The sequence below is a fragment of the Triticum dicoccoides genome, chromosome 3A (assembly GCF_002162155.2).
Source record: "Triticum dicoccoides isolate Atlit2015 ecotype Zavitan chromosome 3A, WEW_v2.0, whole genome shotgun sequence".
Lineage (NCBI taxonomy): Eukaryota > Viridiplantae > Streptophyta > Magnoliopsida > Poales > Poaceae > Triticum > Triticum dicoccoides.
In genome coordinates, this window is record NC_041384.1 from 243947728 (window position 1) to 243973552 (window position 25825).

Genomic DNA, 25825 nt, shown 5'->3' on the forward strand with positions numbered 1-25825 from the left:
TCCACACCACGGGGTCCTGTTCATCCACCCCTCCACGGGCACCCCTCCACCGTATACTGTTTATCCAGCCCTCCACCACACCACGGGGTCCTGTTCATCTAGAGGCAACGCCACCGCTCACTGTTCATCCAACCCCCCCCTCCCCGTAACGCTCACTGTTCATCCCATCGATCGGCTTCAGTTAGCAGCAGTAGCGAAGGAATCGCTCGATCGGGTTCAGTTAACAGCCATCGATCGATTGCTCGGGTTCTGTAACGCGTAGCCTGCAGCGCAATCGCTCGGGTTTAGTTAGAGCCCAACGCCTCGCTCGGGTTCAGTTAGAGCCAACGCCTCGCACACACGTGCGTATGTGTACGAGAGAAACGCGCATCGCTCGGCCCCCGACCTCCCACCGTAACCGGGAACTCCCCGAAATTTTCCTCGCCCTCGCTTCTACCACGGTTTTTTCCATCATGGACGGCCCAAAGAATATCATGCTGCTGCGTCTCCAGCCCGCCCAGGATGGAAAGCCCATTTTCTGTCATGATTTTTTTGTCATAGAAGTAGGAGCCCACCACATCCATGATGATACCGGGGTTTGTCACAATTATCGTCATAGAAGTGTCATATGTATGACCGAAAAAATTTCGTTCGGCCCAAAATGTCACGGATGTGTCTTTTTTTTTGTAGTGTAGGAAGGAAATTTGGATTCCCCTTCAATCTCGGTGGTTTACTATCGCACACGATTCATCTCCGTAACCTCTGCGAACCGTGTGTGTTCACCCACGCATGCAAAAGGAAAAAAGAAAACCCTCGCCCCCTGCCCACTTCGTCCCCACCCACTCGCCGCGGACTCCTCCGCAACTCTGCACCTAATCAACTTCTATCGCGGCGGCCACCCTAAGCTCGACGGCTGTCGTTGGTGGGTGGAGGTCGCGCTCCAAACTTAATGGGATTTCGCCGCTACCGCTTGTTGCCGCCTATGTGCACCGACATTCTAGACTCTAGTTGATTGGGGTTTTCTGCGGGATTGGGCTTGGGATTTTTCTCATGGAGAAGGTAATCAATTTAGTGAAATATTCACTCATCTCTTGTCGGAGTTCGTCCGTCGCTGTTAATCAGCTGGCGGAAATCGCCGTGGATTCATTTTTCTTCTAGCTGATTCGAGGGTTTTCAATCATGTGTCCATAGTGTGAGCACAAATCGGGCAAGTGTGGTCGCGGCTAGTCGGAAACGAAGTTCTATCTCACCATGCCGGAAGACTTCAGGGAACACTCAGTATGTTTGATATCACCATACCACAGTCAGCATGGCCTAAATTTGTGAACATATACCATCTATTGCTACATTCGGATAAAAGGTACGGTGCGACATGCAGCCTAGATGTCGAAGCCGATTTCCCCTATATTAGGCAAATTAATGATGTATTGTTCATCTAGTTACTCTCATATTTGCATCAAATCTTTGTTACATCATCTATTTTAAATTATATATTTTTGTACTTTGCTTTCAGCTATATATTGTTCTGTTCTATCAATTACTCACATATTTGCATCTTGCTCTGTTATTTCAATATATCTAATTTATGATCTTAATTATCATTTCAAGCAATACATCCCTTGCTTTGCAAGAACACGAGTAGAAGGAAATCTTAGGCTTTACTTTGTTGATGACTCCATGGATGTCATATTGACTATGCATCATGGATTTACAATGACAGTTAGCATAAAACTTGATAAAGATGGTCACTCCTATATATTTTGATGCGGACCTTTGGAGAAAAATTTCTAAGTTTTATGAACTGAAAGCTGGCAACAAAATTCTAGTGCGTGCACCACAACCTGGTCTAATTAACATGGATGTTTACTTCCCCAACGTCATCAACCAATCAAAGTCAGATCGAGGTTAGTGTTCTTTCAACTTTCTCCATGCTGGCATATTACTTAGCAAAATCAGGGTATTTGTTCTGACTAACTAATCACTATTTAAGCAACCAATTGTGATTCAATTTTCTGACTCCATTCCTAGGCAGTAAGAAATTCTATTTACCAATTTATGCGCACTATATATGCTTCTGCCATGTTCTGAATAAATTATACATTTCCACCTTTTAAGCAGGATATGTTGGATGCATAATTAATGATGTATACGTTACTTGGCGTACAAAATTTCACTGGAAATACTTGAAGCATGTCATAAAATTTATTGATAATTTGACAGAGATAGCACAGCGTATGAACGCTGGATTTTGGATGGGATTAATTATACCTATGATGCACACATTGAACAAGACCAATTGTGTGCACAAAACGCTGGTACCAAGTCTTATTTTTATGTTGATGTTCATAAACTATATATATCTTCAACGATATGTTACAATTGGTTTCTATTCTACATTTCAACAGAAATTGCCTGCTGCAGCTGTTTCTGAATCGATTTCCCGGCATGGACGGATTACACTTGTGCCTGCTAATAATGCCAAAGTGATTGCAAGGTACCACATTTCCCGCAGAAATGGAACCATTCAAATTAACCAGTTCTCTCTTGTCGTGGCAATGCATCTATATTGGAAAATTGGAGACACTGTTCTACTCATGCTCTACCAAGGCACAGGAGGGTTCTTCCTTTTCATTAACGAGATGCCGAGTCATCGTGATCAAGCTGCTTCCAGCGGATAGTTGTGGTTGTTGGCCCTCAACCTCTTAAAATGTGCTAGTTGTTATTATGTTAAGTATGGACATATGGACCATATAGTTGTTGGCCCTCTACCTCTTAAAATGTGCTAGTTGTTACTAATTTAAGTATGTAGATATGGACCATATGGTTGTCAAAACCGTGTTACGAAGATCCTTCTTTTGTCGTATAGTGTCGCCACTATATATATGTTACTCAAATGTTGTTAACCAAGTTCTTAAATTTTCATGGAAAGTATTAGTATCGTACACAGTTCATTCAGTTTAAGCATGTGCCCGATAGAGTAGAGGATGTCCATGTTTTTGAAGAGGCGATCATCACCGATGTCCAGAAGGCATTTGCATATTATTTGTCCATATTGCAAATCTCTCCCTAATAATAAAGTACGGATTGAGTTTGTCGGGTTCACCGTCGCGATCTTTTTGCAAAATAGTCCCTCCTGTTTTTATGTATTCAACCCGAAATCCATCATTAATCTGCCAGAAAAATGGTTCGCTGAAAAAATATACGCATCTGCCTCCTCGCCTCGACCCTGGCCTGTGAAAAATTCCCCAGCCACCGTCGCGGCCGACCTTATCCCGCCTGCCGCAGCTGCACCTCTGCCCGCTCGCCGCCCCCGTTGCGGCGCTCGAGCGGCCAGGGACAATGCGTCTACTCGATGCAGAACAACGGCGGCAGGATCCAGCAGGCGGGGGTGAAGGAGGGATCCGGCGCGGCGGCGCGACGTCCCTCCTCCGCCGCTGTCGTTGAGGAAGCGAGGAAGCAAGCCGATGATGTGGTGGTGCAGTACATGGTGGTGCGGCGCGACCTGGCGGACGCGTGGCTGCTGGGGAGCGTGGTGGCGCAGGGGTGACATGCCGCCGTGGCCGCCTTCTGGGCGCACCACGACCACCCGGACACAAAGGCCTGTTCGAGCTTTTGCCCCACTCAAGTTGTTTACATTTCTCTCCTCCTAACCTCTGAATCTGTGTTGCGCCTCTGATAAAAGAAGTTTGCATCGCGCCTCCTTTGGAAAATAACAATCATTTGCATAACTGCATTAAGTTTTTTCAGCAGAAGTCTGCTGGCTGGTTAGTTCATGAAGCCATTCATTCATTTGCACTGTGATAGGGGCTGTGGTAGCTTTGGCATCATATAATTCATTTGCACTGTAATGTTAATCTAATGTTTCAATTGTGTTGAGTGGCAGCACCGAATTGAGTCACCTTCCTGGCGCGTGGATGCAGCTGCAACTACCCAAGACTCCTGGTGTGTGGATTCGTCATGGATGTTGCCAGTACCGCAAGAGGATGATGTCTGAACTAGCTACAAGAAATGACGCTACTTCCTAGACACACTCGAGTCACTTGACTGAATGTACAAGAGAGAAACTGCAATCGACCACAACGACGACATGTGGGTTAGAATTTGCTTGCCTTCTCTTTGTTCCTATTTTTCTTTGTGTAGATTAATGTGGAGTTCTCTACTTACTAATCATGCTGTGTTCCTCCTGCAAATTCCAAAATAAAATAGTTGCTTGGGTGAAAAGAAAATTCACATCAGTTTTTGCTCTTGCAGTCTTCATGTTGATTTTTTTATAATAGAAAGTTAAAACAAAATGTTGTCCTCTAGCCACAACCGATGCTGCATATAGCTGTATACTGAATTTATTTGTGCAGTTCTCATATAATCCAAAATCCTATTTTCTGGATAATCTAGGTGATGAAGGACAGAAATTCTATTCCTGTTTGTAGCTTTGTGTAACTGTGTTGTGGTTAATTAGTGACCAATTGGGGATTTTAAGAATTAGAGTTGTGGGAATTTGGGGATAAAAAAAGTACTTGTGTATTTGTGAATTTGGGGATGCACGAGATACACTTGTACAAAACAATTTTCTTTAGATTTTCTTTTGATATCACTAATTACAGCCATGTTCATACTTGTGCCATGAATGTATTGCTGTCTACAATCTCGTGGCCAATATGGGAATCCACAAGGAGGAGGGACACACCCCAATGATGGAGTTCCTGCAGGGCTAGAGCATGGAGACAACGGTGCCCGTAATGGTCGCCGTGACCGCCAGCGCCGGATTCCTCCTCCATAGCCAGAAACCCAAGGGTACACAGACGCGAACCCCTACATATATATATATATATATATATATATGTATCAATATATTTCAGATAAATATAGATATCTTTAAATCTATGAGTAACTGCATGTTCACTCTTCATCCAAAGTTTCTGCTTCTGCAATATGATTCTACTATTTAGTTCACACCCTTCAGCCTCTGCAGATTCTAATGCAATTTAAACTGTTCCTGTGATTCATTTTGCACATTTGCTACCCTCTGGATAAATTATTTGCTCTACCCGTGTTAGTTTTCATGGCCAATCTGGCTAATTTATGATGAGTAGATTGTTTGATCTAATGTATTGTCTGCTTATTGTGCTTATTCTACATATAATGTGCAAGCATAGTGCTTCTTGCACGAGCATGATGATGTGAGAATAAATCGTACTTCTCTAAATGCATCCTTTTCCCTTTAGGTGGGGTTCCTGTGTTCCTGTGATCTGTAGATTGTTTGGTCTAATTTATTGCCTGATTACTCTTGGCAGTGTGGATGACTGTGGTTTGCTTTCTGCTTATTATGTGTAAGCATAGTGTTCCTTGTACGAGCAAGATGATGAGAGAGTAAATCGTAGTTCTCTGAATGCACCCTTTTGTGATTAGGTAACGTTTTAGGAAAGATCCTTGTGCATAGTTGAATTGTTTACATGAAAACAATTCATTAATTACATGGGAACCCATACTTGGATTGGATCCAAGCTTGGATCTGGATATCTAAATTAATCCGGGCATTTCTATTAAGGCCTATAGATCACAGTTCAGTAGATGGAGGTCAGCTGTAGTGGAATTCACATGCTTACTAGCAAAACATACATATGTATTGACTGTGTGCCCCTGCATTTTCCTCAATTTTTAGTAATTGTAATAGTATTCCTGATGGAGTAGGGAACAAATCAAACTTCTCTTTCACAACTATTTATGGGAAACCCAAACATTTATGACCAACCGGTAAGTATCAATGTGGAAAAAGCATGTGAAACAACACATTCAACATCTGCGGTGATCTTAGGACTACTGAATTATGCCATATGTGTCATAATTTGAGTGTTTTCAATTATCTTTAATGTTTTGGTTTATTTTCGATGATATTTCCTCCTTAAACTTGTCCACTGACAATCTGAGTGTTCCATTTAGGGGAAACATCAAAGCATCAACACTGTGCAGTAGCTCGAGAAGATTGAAAGAATCAACATGGTTACATGGAGCACTTGAGGGAGAAAATATGTATAACCCGTTGCAACACACGGGCCCTTTTACTAGTTCATATAATATACAGGCAAGCCAACCCATACGATTGACATATTTGACATGCATCAGAAATCAATTGAGTATATATATTGCTAATTTACAAGAATATAACGAACCACGTGCACACAAAAGAGCTACACTGTGCACCTGACGCTGAACCAGCACGCACAACAGTCATCGTCCATCAATGTGTTGATCATGGGCTCAGTGGGAGCGGAGGCCGTCAAGTCAATCACCTACACACCTCGATCGATCGAGGCTAGGGCAGACTTGACATCGGGAATCGCCGGTAGTGCCTGATAACTCACAAGTATAGGGGATCGCAACAGTTTTCGAGGGTAGAGTATTCAACCCAAATTTATTGATTCGACACAAGTGGAGCCAAAGAATATTCTCAAGTATTAAAAGTTGAGTTGTCAATTCAACCGCACTTGAAAGACTTAATATCTACAACAAAGTATTTAGTAGCAAAGTAATATGGAAGTAGCGGTAACGGTGGCAAAAGTAACAGTAGTAGTTTTTGTAGTGATTGTAACAGTGGCAACGGAAAAGTAACTAAGCAAAGATCAACATGTCAAAATCTCGTAGGCATTGGATCAGTGATGGATAATTATGTGGGATGCGATTCCTCATGCAACATTTATAACATAGGGTGACACAGAACTAGCTCCAGTTCATCAATGTAATGTAGGCATGTATTCCGAATATAGTCATACGTGCCTATGGAAAAGAACTTGCATGACATCTTTTGTCCTACCCTCTCGTGGCAGCGGGATCCTATTGGAAACTATGGGATATTAAGGCCTCCTTTTAATAGAGTACAGGACCAAAGCATTAACACTTAGTGAATACATGAACTCCTCAAACTATGGCCATCACCGGGAGTGGTCTCGATTATTGTCACTTCAGGGTTACCGAATCATAACACACAGTAGGTGACTATTGACTTGCAAGATAGGATGAAGAACTCAGATATATTCATGAAAACATAATAGGTTTAGATCTAAAATCATGGCACTTGGGCCCTAGTGACAAGCATTAAGCATAGCAATGTCATAGCAACATCAATCTCGGAAGATAATGGATACTAGGGATCAAACCCTAACAAAACTAACTCGATTACACGATAAATCTCATCCAACCCATCACCGTCCAGCAAGCCTATGATGGAATTACTCACGCACGGCGGTGAGCATCGTGAAATTGGTGATGGAGGAATGTTGGTGATGACGATGGCGACGAATTCCCCTCTCCAGAGCCCCGAACGGACTCCAGATCAGCCCTCCTGAGAGAGATTATGGCTTGGCGGCGGCTGTGTATCATAAAACGCGATGAATTCTTCTCTCTGGTTTTTTCTCCCCGAACGTGAATATATAGAGTTGGAGTTGGCATCGGTGGAGCCTCAGGGGGCCCATGAGATAGGGGGTGTGCCTCAGGGGGTGGGCGTGCCCCCCACCCTCGTGGACAGGGTGTGGGCCCTCTGGTGTTGATTCTTACGCCGGTATTTTTTTATAAATTCCAAAATATTCTCTGTGAAGTTTCAGGTCATTCCGAGAACTTTTATTTCTACACAATAATAACACCATGGCAATTCTGGTTAAAACAACGTCAGTCTGGGTTAGTTCCATTCAAATCATGCAAGTTAGAGTCCAAAACAAGGGTTGGAAAAGTAGATATGATGGAGACGTATCAAGTCCCCCAAGCTTAAACCTTTGCTTGTCCTCAAGCAATTCAGTTGATAAACTGAAAGTGATAAAGAAAAACTTTTACAAACTCTGTTTGCTTTTGTTGTTGTAAATATGTAAAGATAGCATTCAAGTTTTTAGCAAAGATTATGAACTAATCGTATTCACAATAACATTTAGGTCACATGTTTACTCATATCAATGGCATAATCAACTAGCGAGCAATAATAATAAATCTCGGATGGCAACACGTTCTCAAAACAATCATAATATGATATAACAAGATGGTATCTCGCTAGCCCTTTCTGAGACTGCAAAACATAAATGCAAAGCACCTATGAAGATCAAGGGCTGACTAGACATTGTAATTCATGGTAAAAGGGATCCAATCACAGTCATACTCAATGTAAATTAATAGTAATGCATGCAAATGATAGCGGTGCTCTCCAACCAGTGCTTTCTAATAAGAGGATGATGACTCAACATAAAAGTAAATAGATAGGCCCTTGCAGAGGGAAGCAGGGATGTGTAGAGGTGTCAGAGCTCGATTTTTGAAATAGAGATAAATAATATTTTGAGTGGCATACTTTCATTGTCAACATAACAACCAAGAGATCTCGATATCTTCCATGCTACACACATTATAGGCGGTTCCCAGACAGAATGGTAAAGTTTATACTCCCCCACCACCAACAAACATCAATTCATGGCTTGTTCGAAACAACGAGTGCCTCCAACTAACAACAATCCTGGGGGAGTTTTGTTTGCAATTATTTTAATTTAAGCATGGGACTGGGCATCCCGGTTACCAGCCATTTTCTCGTGAATGAGGAGCGAAGTCCACTCCTAGTGAGAATAACCCACCTAGCATGGAAAATATAGACAACCCTAGTTGATACATGAGCTATTCGAGCATACAAAACAGAATTTCATTTGAATGTTTAGAGTTTGGCACATACAAATTTACTTGGAATGGAGGTAGATACCGCATATAGGAAGGTATGGTGGACTCATCTGGAATAACTTTTGGGGTTTATGGAAGTGGATGGACAAGTAGTATTCCCGCTTAGTACAAATGAAAGCTAGAAAGAGACTGGGAAGCGACCAACTAGAGAGCGACAACAGTCATGAACATGGATTAAAATTAATCAAGACTGAGTGCAAGCATGAGTAGGATATAATTCACCATGAACATAAATATCGTGGAGGCTATGTTGATTTTGTTTCAACTACATGCGTGAACATGTGCCAAGTCAAGCCACTTGAATCATTCAAAGGAGGATACCACCCTATCATACCACATCACAACCATTTTAATAGCATGTTGGCACGCAAGGTAAACCATTATAAACTCCTAACTAATTAAGCATGGCATGAGAAATTATAATCTCTAATTTTCATTGCAAACATGTTTCATTCATAATAGGCTGAATCAGGAATGGTGAACTAATCATATTTACAAAAACAAGATAGGTCGAGTTCATACCAACTTCTATCATCTCAATCAGTCCATCATATATCGTCATTAATTATTGCCTTTCACTTGCACAACCGAACATTGTGGATAATAATAATAGTGCACGTGCATTGGACTAAGCTCGAATCTGCAAGCATTTAATACAAGGGAGAAGACAAGGTAATATGGGCTCTTGGTTAGATCAACAATAATGCATATGATAGCCACTCAACATTTTCATCATGGCCTTCTCCTCTCGACCCCAAAGAAAAGAAAAGAAATAAAAACTATTTACAGGGGAAAGCTCCCAACAAGCCAAAGAAGAACGAGAAATCTTTTTAGGTTTTCTTTTAATTACTACTACTACAGGCATGGAAAGTAAACTAGCTAAAAGCTACAACTATTTTTTTTGGTTTTTCTTAAGGTTTTTCAAACACACGAGAAGAAGGCTTAAAAAGAAAATAAACTAGCATGGATAGTACAATGAAAAAAGTATGAGCACCGACAAGTAGAATGAGCGTGTGAACATGAATGTAATGTCGGTGAGAAGTATGTACTCCCCCAAGTTTAGGTTTTTGGCCTAAGTTGGTCTATGGCCACTTCTGGTCTGATGGATATCCAAAGTTGTAGCTGGGGTCGTACTGAGATGCAGCGGCTACTGCCTGACGAGCTGTAGCTTGGAGGCGAGCTGCCTCCGTCCTCCTCTCATACTCGTTCGCCTCCTCCCTGGTTATAACATGTCTCCTTTTTGCCTGAAAGTCAAAGAAAGTAGGAGCAGGGAGGGAACATGGATGGTGCGCTGTCTGTCAAAGATTAGTCGGTACTGGAGGAATTGTTCATTCCTCTCAACTAACTGGTGTCAAACCATAGCATCATAATCTAGATAAGAAGGAGGCAACTCAATATCATTTCCATGGATGGGTATATTAAGATAATTAGCTACACGAGTTGCATAAATTCCACCAAACAAATCTCCACTTATACTATTGTGATGCAACCTTCGTGCAACAATGGCCCCCAAATTATACTGTTTAGCACCTAATACCGCACTCTTGAGGACACGAAGATCTGGAACGCACATGTGACAAGCCTCATATTTACCATTAATGCATCTACCAATGAAGAGAGCAAAATAATGTATGGAAGGGAAATTAATGCTCCCTATGGTAGCTTATGTGATTCCCCTAGATTCCCCATAGTAATACTAGCAAGAAAGTCATTATATTCAGATTTGCGAGGTTCATTAACATTGCCCCAATGCGGGAGTTTACAAGCAATATTAAAATCTTCTAGGTACATGGTATATGATTTATCATAAAGATTAAATAAAACAATGTGAGAATTGCGCGAGGATGTAAATTTAAACCTTCTCGCAAAGGAATCAGTTAGATAGCGGTATTGCCAGCACTTATCTCACACAAAGCCCTTAAGATCAGCGTTACGCACATACGCGTCAAATTCATCCTTGATGCCTGCCTGGACCATAAACTCCTCTGATGGCCATTCACAAGGCCACAATTGAGCTTCCCTTGGTGGTTCGTCCTCCCGCTCACGTACTGCGAGCCTTGGTCCTTTCTTCCTCGAGGAACCACCTTGGTACATTTTCCTAAACATTTTTCCTCCTAAGAAAAATTTCTGAAATTTTTAGTGACTCAAAAATAAAAGTGAACCAAACTCAACAAGATTGATAGAAACAACTCCTACAAGTGCGTAGAGGCCATATCATGCATTAAAACTACTTTTGACCACATAAATTTGACATGCAAGCTGAAGAATAGTGTCACCTAAACAGCAAAAATTTGCAATAAATAAAGCACTAGAACAAAAACTAATTGGACCATTGAAGGAGTCACATACCGAAGAACAATCCCCCAAAGATGTTTTGTGAATGGAGTTTTGAGCAAGGTGATCAAAAATGGCAGCAAGATGAGCTAGAACTCGCGTTTGAGCCGTGAGAGGATTTTTTCTGGAGGAAGACGAAGTGTGTGGGTGCAGGAATAAGTGGAGGGGGCCCACATGGGGTCCACAAGGCAGGGGCTCGCCCTGGACCCTCGTGGCTAGGTGGTGTGGCACCCTGGTGTGTTCTCAGTGCCAATAATTTTTAAATATTCTAGAAAAAAATCATATTTTATTTTCAGGACAATTGGAGAACTTTTATTTTCGAGGTACTTTTTTATTGCAAGGATAATTCAGAAAATAGACAGAAAATATTATTTTTGCTTTATTTAATCTAAATAACAAAAAGTAAAAGGAGGGTACAAAGAGTTGTGCTTTCTAACTTCATCCACCTAATGCTCATCAAAAGGAATCCACTAATAAGGTTGATCAAGTCTTGTTAATAAAGTCTTTCCGAATCGCATGAAACCAGAGAATTTTCGAATAACACTAGGTTACCTCAACGGGGATATGCACATCCCCAACAATAAGAATCTCATATTTCTTCTTGATAGTAGGAAGAGGAAATTCAAAACCTCCAATAATAATCGTTGGAATTTTTCCAATAGAATTGATACTATGGACTTGAGGTTGTTCTCGGAAAGTGTACCATATGCTCATTACCATTAACATAAAAAGCGACATTGCCTTTGTTGCAATCAATAATAGCCCCTGCAGTATTCAAAAAGGGTCTACCAAGGATAATCGACATACTATCGTCCTCGGGAATATCAAGAATAACAAAGTTTGTTAAAATAGTAACGTTTGGAACCACAACAGACACATCCTCGCAAATACCGACTGGTATAGCAGTTGATTTATCGGCCATTTGCAAAGATATTTCAGTAGGTGTCAACTTATTCAAATCAAGTCTATGATATAAAGAGAGAGGCATAACACTAACACCGGCTCCAAGATCACATAAAGCATTTTTAACATATATTCTTTTAATGGAGCATGGTATAGTTGGTACTCCTGGATCTCCTAGTTTCTTGTGTATTCTGCCTTTAAAATTATAATTAGCAATCTTGGTGGAAATTTCATCTTCCGGTATCTTTCTTTTATTTGTAACAATATCTTTCATATACTTAGCATAAGGATTCGTTTTAAGCATATCAGGCAACACATACGCAAAAAGATAGGTCTAATCATTTCGGCAAAGTGCTCAAAATCATCATCATCCTTTTTCTTGGATGGTTTAGGAGGAAAAGGCATGGGCTTCTGAACCCATGGTTCTCTTTCTTTACCGTGCTTCCTAGCAATGAAGTCTCTCTTATCATAACGTTGATTCTTTGATTGTGGGTTATCAAGATCAACAGGAGGTTCAATCTCTACATCATTTTTATTGCTAGGTTGAGCATCGACATGAACATCATCATTAATATTATCACCAGGTTCATGTTCATTACCAGATTGTGTTTCAGCATCAGAAATAGAAATAGCATTGGGATTATCAGGTGTGTCAACAACAGGTTCACTAGAAGCATGCAAAGTCCTATCATTTTTCTTTTTCTTCTTTTTAGAAGAACCAGGTTCCTCAATATTAGTTCTTTGAGAATCTTGCTCAATTCTCTTAGGGAGGCCATCACGATACAAAGGTTCCTGAGTCATTTTACCCCCTCTAGTCACAAGTCTAACAACATTATCATTTTTCTTATTATTTAATTCATTGAGCAAATTGTTCTGAGCTTTAAGCACTTGTTCTACTTGAGTGGTAACCATAGAAGCATGCATACTAATAAGTTTAAGCTCACCTTGAACTCTAGACATATAATCACTCAAGTGTTCAATCATATAAGCATATGTTTCAATTGTCTACCAATATAAGCATTGAAGTTTTCTTGTCTAACAATGAAATTATCAAACTCATCCAAGCATTGGCTAGCAGAATTATTATGAGGAATATTACCTTCATCAAACCTATAGAGAGAATTTTCATTTACTACCTGTGTCGGGTTATCAAGACCATGTATTTCTTCAATAGGTGGTAAATTCTTAACATCATCAGCTTTAATACCCTTTTCTTTCATAGATTTATTTGCCTCTTGCATATCTTCAGGACTGAGAAATAGAATACCCCTTTTCTTCGGAGTTGGCTTAGGAGTTGGTTCAGGAAGTGTCCAATCATTATCATTACTCAACATATTATTCAATAGCAATTCAGCTTGATCAACAGTTCTTTCCCTGAAAACACAACAAGCACAACTATCCAGGTGGTCTCTGGAAGCATATCGGTTAGTCCATTATAAAAGGTATCAAGTATTTCATTTTTCTTGAGAGGCTAATCAGGCAAAGCATTAAGTAATCGGAGAATCCTCCCCCAAGCTTGTGGGAGACTCTCTTCTTCAATTTGCACAAAATTATATATTTCCCTTAAGGCAGCTTGTTTCTTATGAGCGGGGAAATATTTAGCAGAGAAGTAATAAATCATATCCCGGGGACTACGCACACCACCAGGAGCAACATAATTAAACCATATTTTAGCATCACCCTTTAATGAGAACGGAAATAACTTAAGGATATAGTAGTAACGAATTTCTTCCTCATTAGTGAATAGGGTGGCTATATCATTCAATTTAGTAAGATGTGCCACAACAGTTTCAGATTCATAGCCATAAAAAGGATCAGATTCAACCAAAGTAATTATCTCAGGATTGACAGAAAAATCATAATGCTTATCAGAGATACAGATAGGTGAAGTAGCAAAAGCAGGGTCATATTTCATTCTAGCATTCAAAGATTTTTTTTAGCTTAGCTAACAGTTTCTTAAGATTATATCTATCTTTGTAAGCTAAAAGATCTCTAGCAGTTTCTTCATCCATAACATAACACTCAGGCACATCAGGCAATTCATATCTAGGGGAAGAATCTTCGTCATCACTTTCATCAATATTATCAGCTTCAATAATTTCATTCTCTCTAACCCTAGCAAGTTGTTCATGAAGAAATTCACCAAATGGCATAGTATTATCAAGCATGGAAGTAGTTTCACAATAAGCATCATGCATAACAGAAGTGGCATCATCAATAACATCCGACATATTAGAATCAATAGAAGGTGTAGGTGTCGCTAGTTTACTCAAAACAGACGGTGAATCAAGTGCAGAGCTAGATGGCAGATCCTTACCTCCCCTCGTAGTTGAGGGAAAAATCTTGGTTCTTTCATCTTTCAAGTTCCTCATAGTGATCAACAGATATAAATCCCAGGTGACTCAAAGAATAGAGCTATCCTTCCCGGCGACGGCGCCAGAAAATAGTCTTGATAACCCACAAGTATAGGGGATCACAACAGTTTTCGAGGGTAGAGTATTCAACCCAAATTTATTGATTCGACACAAGGGGAGCCAAAAAATATTCTCAAGTATTAATAGTTGAGTTGTCAATTCAACCGCACCTGAAAGACTTAATATCTGCAGCAAAGTATTTAGTAGCAAAGTAATATGGAAGTAGCGATGATGGTGGCAAAAGTAACAGTAGTAGTTTTTGTAGTGATTGTAACAGTGGCAATGAAAAAGTAACTAAGCAAAGATAAATATGTGAAAAGCTCGTAGGCATTGGATCAGTGATGGATAATTATCTCGGATGCGATTCCTCATTCAACAGTTATAACATTGTGTGATTGAAGTTTTCAAGTTTTCGGTGTGATCACGATGGATGAAGGAATAAGGAGTGAAAACAGGCGCCTAAGCTTGAGGATGCCCATGGCATCCCAAGTTAATATTAAAGGATAACCAAGCAACTAACCTTGGGTATGCCCTGGAAGGCATCCCCTCTTTCTTCTAACAATCATCAGTAATTTTACTTGGAGATATATTTTTATTCATCACATATCATGAGTTTTGCTTGGAGCGTCTTGTATTATATGAGTCTTTGCTTGTTTTTATTTTTAATTTGTCTCATCTATCCTTGCTGGGCACACCTATTTGAGAGAGCCAAAATTATGCTATGATGAATTACTCTATGTGCTTCACTTAAAAAATGAACTATGGATTTGCTCTAGTGCTTCACCTATATCTTTTTGAGGACGGTGTCCTTCAATATTTTTGGAGAAATACTCTCTTGCTTCACGTAGATTTATTTGAGAGTTAGTAAAACTTTTTGAAGAAATTCTCTCATGCTTCACTTATATTATTTTGAGAGATGGAAATTTTTATGCTCATGTTCTTCACTTAAATTTGTTTGAGCTTATCAAAAGCAATTTCAACATATGAAATTAGTCCCAAAGTGATAGATATTCAAGAGGGATATAATAAAAACTTTCATGAAGATCATTGGACAAAATAAACTTGATTCTTCATAATAGTTTTGAGATATGATGATAGTGATATGTGAGTCATGTTGATGAGTAATTATGCTTTAGTAAGAATATTGGTGTTAACGTTTGTGATTCCCTATGCAAGCATGAAAGTTAATAATTATGCAACGAAATTACATCTTACTTGTGGTGAATTATTCGATGTTAGTTATGCTTAATGCTCGTTTATCTGAATTTTCGTTTCTTGGTTGGATGCTTCTCAATCTATTTGCTATCCTTCATTTGTACTAAGTAGAAATACAACTTGTGCATCCAAAATCCTTAAACCAGTTTTGCCATATAAGTCCACTATACCTACCTATATGCGGTATTTTCGTGCAGTTCTAAGTAAATTTGTAGTTGCCACCTCTTATTTTTCAAAATGAATTTCCTTTTTGTGTGCTCGTATCGCTCATGAAGCGGCAGGGGGTGGCCAATATTTTCCATGATAGATGTGTTATTCTCAACATGAGTGTTTATTCACTTGTCATTGCACGAGAGTACGGCGGTAATAGGGATGCCCAGTCCCGAAATGAAAACGAAATTTACTTTATGTTGCCAAATAATAATTTCCTTAGAAAGTGTTGGTATGGACGGTACCTGTGGATACGGCTAGCCGTGGAATGTGAAAGTATGGTGGAAAAAGGAATAAACTTTATTTTATGTTTGGGAACTGCCTATGATATATCTAGCATGGAAAGTGTTGGGAATTACTCGGTCGTTTCGGTCGACGGGAAAAGTATGCCTCTCAAAGAAATCATCTCTCAATATAAGCTTTGAGTTGTGGCACCTCTACGAATTCTGCCTCCCTCTATGAAGGGTCTATCTATTTACTTTATGCAATTTTTATTTTTATATTGAGTCTCCATCTTCTCTTATAAAGTACCAAGTAGGGAGCACTATGATCATACTTGAGCATTGGTGTAGCTAATATTTGAGTGTGTTTCGTGAATGGATCAATGATTGCGCATGATGGGCTAGGGATAACTTTCTTTAGTGTTGATATTTTTAAAGACATGGTTGCTTGTTGATATGCTTGAGTATTGAAATCTTCATGTCAAAACTAGACTATTGCTTTGAACCATATAAAAGTCCAAATGTCCATGCTACAAAAGAAAAGAATATGTGACGAACATGTTAGGTAGCATTCCGCATCAAAAGTTTAGTTTTTATCATTTGCCCACTCGAGGACGAGTAGGAATTAAGCTTGGGGATGCTGATACGTCTCCAATGTATCTATAATTGTTGCTTGTTCCATGCTATTATATTATCAATCCTGGATGTTTTATATTCATTTTATAACAACTTTATATCATTTTTTGGAACTAACCTATTGACATAGTGCTAGTTGCTGTTTTTTGCTTGTTTTGAAATTCAAGAATATCCCTATCAAACGGAGTCCAAACGCAGCGAAGCTTTTTGGAGATTCTTTTTACCAGAAGACAACTTGGGAGGCAAGGAAGGGGACGAGGGAAGGCCCATAGGGACCACAACCCACCAGGGTCCGCCAGGAGGCCCAGGCGCGCCCTGATGGGTTATGGGGCCCATGTAGCTTCGTTGCACCACCTCTTAGCTCTATAAATTCCCAAATATTCTAGAAACCCTAGGGGAGTCGACAAAACATAATTCCAGCCACCGCAAGTTCCAGAACCACGAGATCCAATCTAACACCATCACGAAGGGGTTCATCATCCTCATTGGTGCCTCTCCGATGATGCGTGAGTAGTCCACCATAGACCTATGGGTCCGTACGCATTACCTAGATGGATTCTTCTCTCTTTTTGATTCTCAATACAATGTTCTCTTGGAGATCTATTTTATGTAATGAATTTTTGCAATGTGTTTGTTGGGATCTGATGAAGTTGGAGTTTATGATCAGATTTTATCCATGAATATTGTTGGAGTCTTCTTTGATCTCTTATATGCATGATTATTTATAGCCTTTTATTCTTCTCCGAATCTTTGGTTTAGTTAGGCCAACTAGATTGATTTTTCTTGCAATGGGAAGAGGTGCTTTGTGATGGGTTCGATCTTGCAGTGTCCTTTCCGAGTGACAGAAGGGGCAGCAAGGCACACATGTATCGTTGCTATTAAGGATCACAAGATGGGGTATATTCCTACATGAATAGATCTTTTCTACATCATGCCATCATTCTTGCTGCATTACTCCATTTCTCCATGAACTTAATACACTAGATGCATGCTGGATAGCGGTCGATGTGTGGAGTAATAGTAGTAGATGAAGGCAGGCGTCGGTCTGCTAATCTTGGACGTGATGCCTATATATTGATCATTGCCTTGGATATCACCATAATTATTTGTTCTTCTCTCAATTGCCCAACAGTAATTTGTTTACCCACTGCGTGCTATTTCTCGAGAGAAGCCAATAGTGAAATCTACGACCCCCGGGTCTATCTTTTATCATATTTGCTTTCCGTTCTATCTTTTGTCATATTTATTTTCAGATCTATATTTCCAAAAAACCCAAAAATACCTTGGTGCACTTTTTCTTCATTTATTCTATTTTGTGTTTTATCAAGATCTATTTATCCAATCTATCACAAAACAATTTATCTTTATACCGAGGAGGGATTGACAACCCCTCTTACATGTCGGGTTGCAAGTATTTGTTGTTTCTGTGCAGGTACCATTTACATAGTATTGCTTCGTCCTCCTACTGGATTGATACATTGGTTCCATAACTGAGGGAAATACCTACTGTAGCAATGTTGCATCATCCCTTCCTCTTTGGAGAAATATCGACGCAGTTGCAAGCCGCATCACGGCCCCCAGGCATGCCCCGACGACGTCCGACACTACACCCTCCTCCATCTGGGATATAAGCCCGCGCCTCGTGTGTCTGCCGCCACTGCCGCAGTTGTTCTTGCATCGTCGAGGTCCCTCCTCCGCCGCTTGCACCATTCGCTGCACTCTGTGTCGAGCCAGTTGTATTGCTCGCTTGCGATCCCTGTCCTATTTTAGGATGACCCTGGCTAACCTGGCAGCTTGCTTGTATCGCATTTCCTGCTTCCTATGATCGTCGTTGGGAGAGGCTGCTTCATTCGGTTTGTCCGAGATTGAAAAATGGACCAGTCTGCAATCGATGAGACCGAGTTGGAGTGAGTTGGTGGTTCTGAGTGCTCCTCACCCGGAGAGTCTGAAAAGCAGTGTGCTCAAATTTTGTGATCAGCAAGAATGAATCTGAGACAAGTTGAGATACACATCCAGAGGAGCTTCTTAGGCATTCTTGTCCATCCAATTAGACAAGAGATCTGATGTATGGTGGAACACTAATGGCCGATCTTTCACGATTTGGAGGGGGATTCCCGAAGAACACGATGAACACAAAAGAGGGAATCCACTCAAAACAACGAGTTCCAAGCACACATGCACTAAATCCACATACACAAAGGGGAAACACAAGATCCAAAGTCAACAAGGGAGGATACACGGTAGCTTGTTCGTCCCCATTTGTGAGGAAAGAGGTCTTGAATCCATTAGGGGGATCTTCTCCATGAGGAGGCCTTGAATGCACGTGGGGGATCTTCTCCATTAGGAGGTCTTGGTCTCCAAAGGAGTAGGGGATATGTGGATGAGCAAAGCTCTATCTCTAATGAGCTATCACATTGCTAACCCTATATGGAGAGGGGAGAGGTATATTTATAGTCTTAGTACATGTTGGGGAGAATGGATGGATACATGGGCCGGTGGCCCGTTACACTGCGCGCACGGGGCCGGATGTCCGGGCTAAGGGGGTCGGATGTCCGGGGCTGGCTTCGGCTGCATTCTGTGAAGGTGGGGCCGGATTTCCAGACTGGGGCTGGATGTCCGAGGCCACCGGGCCGGATGTCCGAGGCGATGTCCGGGTCGTGTGTAGCACTTTAGCTGCTGGGCTACTGCTGCTGCTGAGGTCTTCAGGGGCCGGATGTCCGAGGCCAGGGCCGGATGTCCGGGTCCTGTAGGCCTTCTCAGGTTCCTTTAGTCGGTCCTCTTCATCCATGTACTTGGGGACTTGTCCACCTTCACGAGCGTCTTCGAGAGGGTGGTCTCCATGCCTAATCACACATAGCATTCCGGCTTTAGGTAGAAATTGTGTCTCATGTGTGTCATGCAGATTATCACAAAGGAGAAATGTCACTTTGGTCTCGATAGCTCTTGCACATGCTCGTGTCATCGGCCCACTAGGTACTTTAGGAGACGTAGGTAGGTCCATGGGATGACCGTAGGATGCTCTGCATCATCTCCCCCTTGGGAAAGATCCAAACCTCGGATCAAAACCTCATCACCATGTTAGGGAGAGAGATGCTTGACGTTGTACTTGTCGCATGGGATATTGATCTTGTAGGCGTACTTGGTGGTGGTAAACCATTCCTCCCACATCTTGATGTTCTTCTTGATCAAGACTCGAAGAAGTGTAGATAGCGTCCAGTTGGTGACCTCCGTCTGACCATCGGTTTGCGAATGGTATGCTGAAGAGAAGAGTAGATTGATACCGAGCTTGGCCCATAGGGTCTTTCAAAAGTAGCTAAGGAACTTGATGTCGCGGTCCGACACAATAGTCTTCGGCACTCCATGTAGACGCAACATTTCCCTACAAAATAGATTTGCAACATCTGGAGCATCGTCTATCTTGTTACATGGAATAAAGTGTTCCATCTTAGAGAAACAGTCCACAACAACAAATACCGAATCTTTTCCATTTTGAGTTCTAGGCAAACCAATAACAAAGTCCATACTAATATTTTCCCATGGGTGATATGGAATAGGGAACGACATATAGAGACCATGGGATTGAGCTTTAGACTTAGCTTTGCGACATGTGGAGCATCGGTTGGTGTAGTGGGAGACGTCACGAAACATGTTGGGCCAAAAGTAGTTCTCGGAGAGCGTTGCAAATGTCTTGTCGCGTCCAAAGTGTCCCATAAGTACTCCTTTGTGAGCCTGTTGCAAAAGAAACAAACGAAGAGAAGACTCAGGTATACAAAGCTTGTTAGCTCTTATTAGATAATCATCCTTAATGTAATAGCGTTCCAAGTGTTATGTGTTAGACATTTTGCATAAGGAATGGCAAATGAAACATCATGCACATACAACTCTTTAATGTGCTCAAATCCAATGACATTCAATTCAAGTTGAGTTACAAGCATGCATTTGCAGGAAAGAGCGTCCACCAGAACATTTTCCTTAACCTTGATATACTTGATAACATAAGGAAATAACTCAATGAACTCACTCCATTTGGCATGTCACTTATTCAATTTTGTTTGACCTTTAAGGTATTTAAGCATCTCAGGATCCGTATGGATGACAAATTCACAAGGACGAAGATAATGCTTCTGCACATGCAAGACTCTCACTAAAGCATATAACTATTTGTCACAAATGGGGTAGCTAAGTTGTGCTCCAAAAAGTTTTTCGCTAAAGTATGCGATTGCGACCTTCTCTTGCATCAACACACCTCATATGCCATTACCACTAGCGTCCAAATGCACTTGAATATTTTTGTCAAAATTGGGCAATGCAAGCAATGGAGCATGTGTAAGCAAATTCTTAAGCTCATGAAATGCAGTATCTTGGGATGGTCCACAAACAAATGATGCATTCTTCTTACTCAATGTGTGCAATGGTGATGGAATAGTGCTAAAGTCCTTAACGAATCTACGATAGAAACCGGCTAGGCCAAGGAAGCTACGCACTTGTAGCCAGTTGGTTGGTTGTGGATAAATTTTAATGGCTTTAATTTTAGCTTCACCGACATGAACACCCTTAGAAGACACAATAAAACCCAAGAAAAAAAATCTTATCAACACCAAATGTGCATTTCTCCTTATTAGCATAAATTCGCTCATTTTGAAGAGTTTGCAAAACAGCCCTAAGATGGGTGACATGATCTTCTAGAGATTCGATTAACACAAGTATATCATCAAAGTAGACCACAACAAATATGCCAATGTATTTGCGAAGAACATAAGGCATCACACGCATGAAAGTGTTAGGTGCTTTAGATAAGCCCATAGGCATGACCAACCACTTATACAAGCTAAACTTGGTTTTGAAAGTGTTTTTTTACCGTAAACAGTAGGAAAGGCTCCTACTGTGTTAATATATTAAAATAGTGGGCACTGTACAGGGATGAGTATTTACATGGGGGGAGTGGATGTTTGATCACTTTGGATCAAGCAGAAAAGTAGAAGAAAATAAGATCTAAGGCTTAGGGTAGTGAGTTTACAAAGTTGAGTACAAAGGACTTCTTGTCCTCTTTGACCCTGTGTTGCAGAAGCTGAAAGTCTTTCTTGAATCTGCCTAACTAGGAGCTGAAGGAAGGATCTATATCTCTGAAGTGTTTGTTGTTTCTTTCCTTCCAGATACTCCACGCTGCCACAACAAATTTATCAAGTGGCATAGGTGTAGGGTGGGAGGCTTTCTGGTCCTCAATGGCTTGCAGGCACCCAGAAAAAGGTTCCCAGTTTATGTCCAGAGCGTGCCAACAACGCTTACTGAAGTTGCAAGTGAAGATCATGTGTTCAGCTATTTCTTCTATGTTGAGCCCACAAAGTAGACAATTATGATCATCTCCTATGTTGTAGTGACGTCTCTTAAGCATATTACGGGTGTTGAGTCTGTCATTGAGTAAAAACCAAGCAAAAACTTTCAGCTTCATTGTGCATTTAGATCTCCAGAGCCATTGGAAGACTTGATGAGACTGAATCTCCATGAAGAAGAACTTGTAGTAGTCCATGGATTTCAAAGTAGTTTTACCCCAAACATAGTGCCAAACATCTGACGTGGTAGTCATTGGTTGTGTAGTGGCCGCAATTAATTACAAGTTCCTGACTTCATCATGGACCTGGGAGGATAGTGGTAGATGAAAGGCCATTCCCAATGACGTGATCCCCAAGAAATCTTTTACAGAGACATCCTCGTTGACTGCATATGAGTAAGCCCGTGGGTATGACTCCGAGAGTAATTGATCGGTCCAGAGATCTTTCCAAAAGAGGGCTGTGGTTCCACAGACAATATTGACTCGAGAGATCCCGCGGAATTGTGGAGTTAGCTTGAGAATGTCTTTCCACCAAAATGATCCAATAGGATCTGTGGCGTGTGGAATTTTCCGATCATAATAAGCATCCCAGGTAAGATGTACCCAGGGGATGTCCAACTTGTTATAAAACTTATGCAAGAATTTCATGAGAAGGGCCTCATTCTGGATTTTGAGGTTTAGCACACCGAGGCCTCCTTTGTTCTTAGGCTTACAGACCATGTCCCATGCCTTCTTGAATGCAAATTTGGTAATAGCCACTTTTACGATCAATTTTTGCGAAAGTGGGGTTCCGCTAAGCTTATCTAGCATATCGTCAAGGCGCGGAATGGGATGCCTGTAGCGAACGGTGATAGCATTTATAAGTCGGCAATCGGAACACATGCGGAAACTACCATCCCTCTTAGGCACAAGAATAACCGGAGCAGCACAAGGGCTTAAGCTCTCATACATGTCCATTGTCAATGAGGTGTTGTACTTGCCTGTGTATTTCCTTGGTTTCTTCGGGGTTCACGCGGTATGGTGCCTTGTTCAGTAGGGGTGCGCTGGGGATGAGGTCGATGCGGTGTTCGATGCCGCAAGTGGAGGTAGTCCTGGAGGTAACACATCAGGAAATACATCTGCGAACTCCTACAATAGATTATACAACACTAGAGGTAGATGGTGAGATGTGTTAGTTCTTTCCCCTTCATCTTTGCACACCAGGACACAATGAAGAATGCTTGAAGGGCGCTCACACGCAACTCTCATATCTCTTTTCGTGACTAAGAGTACTAGGTTTTTCTTGTCGCTCATCATGGAGGCACTCAATTTTGGCTTGTGGTGCTCACTCTCTTTGTGGTGGCTCACTCTCTCACTATTCGCTCCATGAAGGGTAGATGCTTGCTTTTCGGCGATCACTTGACTTGGCGACATGGGTTGTAGTACGTACTCCTTTCCCTTCATCTTGAAGCTATAATGGTTGGTCCGTCCATCGTGGATGACGCCACGGTCAAATTGCCAAGGTCGTCCAAGTAGGACGTGGCAAACGGACATAAGAACCACATCACACTACAATGTGTCTTCGTATGCTCCGATCTTGAAGGAGACTTGAACGGTGTGCTCCACTTGAATGGTGCCCGAGTCGTTAAGCCATTGGACCTTTTAGGGACGAGGATGCTTCACCTTGACCAATTGTAGGTTGGTACTTAGCTCTTCACTTGCCAAATTGTGGCAACTTTCTCCATCGATGATGACCTTTGCAGAATGTCCATTGATGCCCACTTTGGTGTGGAAGATGTGGTAACATTGGTCTTCGTCTTATTGGCGTTGAAGTGTCAAGACCTTGGAGACAACAAGAGCGGGACTTGAACCATTGTCACAAAAGACTTGATTGTCTTCATCTTCATTCACTTGCCAGTGCATTGCCACATGCTCAAGCGCTTCCATTTCTTCCTCACTCATGGAGTCATGGGTGCCATCATCGTTGGTGATCATAGTGCGCTAAGTGGGGCACTCAAATATCTTATGGCCTCGGTCTTGACATGTGAAGCATTTGTTGGAACTCATATTGACAGTCTCATCCATTGGAGTTGATGACGATGAAACTCTCGGCTTGAAGTTGCTTGTAGTAGGAGGACAACTTGAGGATGCCGTAGTTTTCTTGTAACTTGCCTTGTCGCCATTGTTTGGTGAAGCTTTTGTCGAGGTAGAAGGCATCATAGTTGTTGAAGCTTGATTGTATGAACCATAGGTCTTGGAAGAGTACTTGGCGTACTTGTAGTCGTCTTGCACTTGTCGCTCCGCCTTGGTAGCTTGGTGCACTAGCTCGAGGAGGTTCGAGTACGGTTGGAAATACATAATCTTCTTGATAGGATGGTTGGGTCCATTCAAGAATCGTGCCATAGTTTGCTCGTCATCTTCCATGACATTGGCTCGAATCACTGTTAGTGGACAGGTACTGACCCACTGTAGCAAGAGCTGACATTGCGGTTATAGTTGCCTTGTCACCTTCAAAAGGTGGCGGGGTTCCACCATTTTTCCATAGCTTGCTGTAAAGTTGAGTTTTTACATTAGTAGTATCAGAACAGAAGATATTAAGGAGGCAGCAAAACTAAACAAAATAGCTTTGGTCTATATATAGAACTTATTCTGGTGAACCCATGCAAAATATTAGTTGTATTTTACTGCAAAGTACATAATAAAACTTGGTTTCAAACATATGACCATGTACCATGGATAATGTATTGTCTATTTCTTAACATTGTATTGATAGCTAAGGATAAAGAGACAAAGTTTAAAATACGGTAAGCATAGTATGACATCATTCATATCACAAAACTACTAAGAACAGACAAACATGCAATTGTAACGTTGTGTTGGCAAGTCAAGCATGGAACTAGATTACAGATCAAGATCAAAGGAACATCACTCCTCTCTTTTAAATAAGGTGCAATGATACCCTAAGACAATTGTGTATAAAATTGAAAAGAGTAATAGACATTGGCTGCAAACCATGCAGTTCAATGCACAAGTTAGAGTAAGTAGTAGTTAAAAGGCATGAGGATTAAGGACTTACAATAGCGGCTTTGACTAGTGTAGTCATGCCCTTCGTCTTGCTGGTGTGACAGTCCTTGAAGATTTCCACAACATTTGGTTTAGGTACTTTTTGGTCCTTGTGGGCTTTCCTCTGCATTTGGAACAAGTCAATATAGATTTGATAATATGGTACAACTAAAAGAGTGAAACAACAACTAATTACAAGAGCCTCGCAGTGCGCAATATAGCTACAAGATCTTGTTGTCTGTTGGAATTTCACTTTCATACGGTTGGCCTTGTTCTTTGAACAGTTCCCCTACAAGAAGATAGATTTGTGAGGCACATGCGTAAATAGGACTTCAGCATGTGATCTGATCACACACACACACACACACACACACACACACACACACACACACACACACACACACACACATATATATATATATATATATAATGTACCTGATACTTTGGATCAGGCCAGTGTTTAATGAGGCCTCTCTAGTCTTCATCTGATATATTTTCCACTGGAGATGTTTGGGCAAGTGCACTATTAGCCTTGCCTTCAAAGTGAGTTTTCCTCAAGTTATACAGATACTATCGCAGAGCAGACTTGAAAACATGGGTGCAACTTGAACCTCATCTATTGAAAATTATGGGAGTCTCATTATCAGCAACCTAGAAAGTATGGGACAGAGCAAGATGATATTACAAGTTTCCATACATAACCATACTTACAGATAAATGGTCGAGGAAGGTGTTGAACTGAGTTTTGTCTTTGTCATTCCTGTACTGAATCCATGTTGGGAGGATAGGTACATGACACCTAACGACAACCGCTGCCTCTGGTACTAACTTGGCTGACTCTG

General features: G+C 41.2%; 1 long non-coding RNA gene across 2 annotated transcripts; it reads left to right on the top strand.

Annotated features, from left to right (window-relative positions):
* Nucleotides 1–3207: 3207 nt before the first annotated feature.
* Nucleotides 3208–6082, top strand: LOC119268000. 2 transcript variants are annotated; one of them, XR_005132778.1, is made up of 3 exons: nucleotides 3208–3743; nucleotides 3863–4770; nucleotides 5917–6082. It is a non-coding gene; the product is annotated as an uncharacterized LOC119268000 (long non-coding RNA). The 2 variants fall into 2 exon arrangements; XR_005132777.1 differs by having other exon boundaries at nucleotides 3208–4770.
* Nucleotides 6083–25825: the final 19743 nt, after the last annotated feature.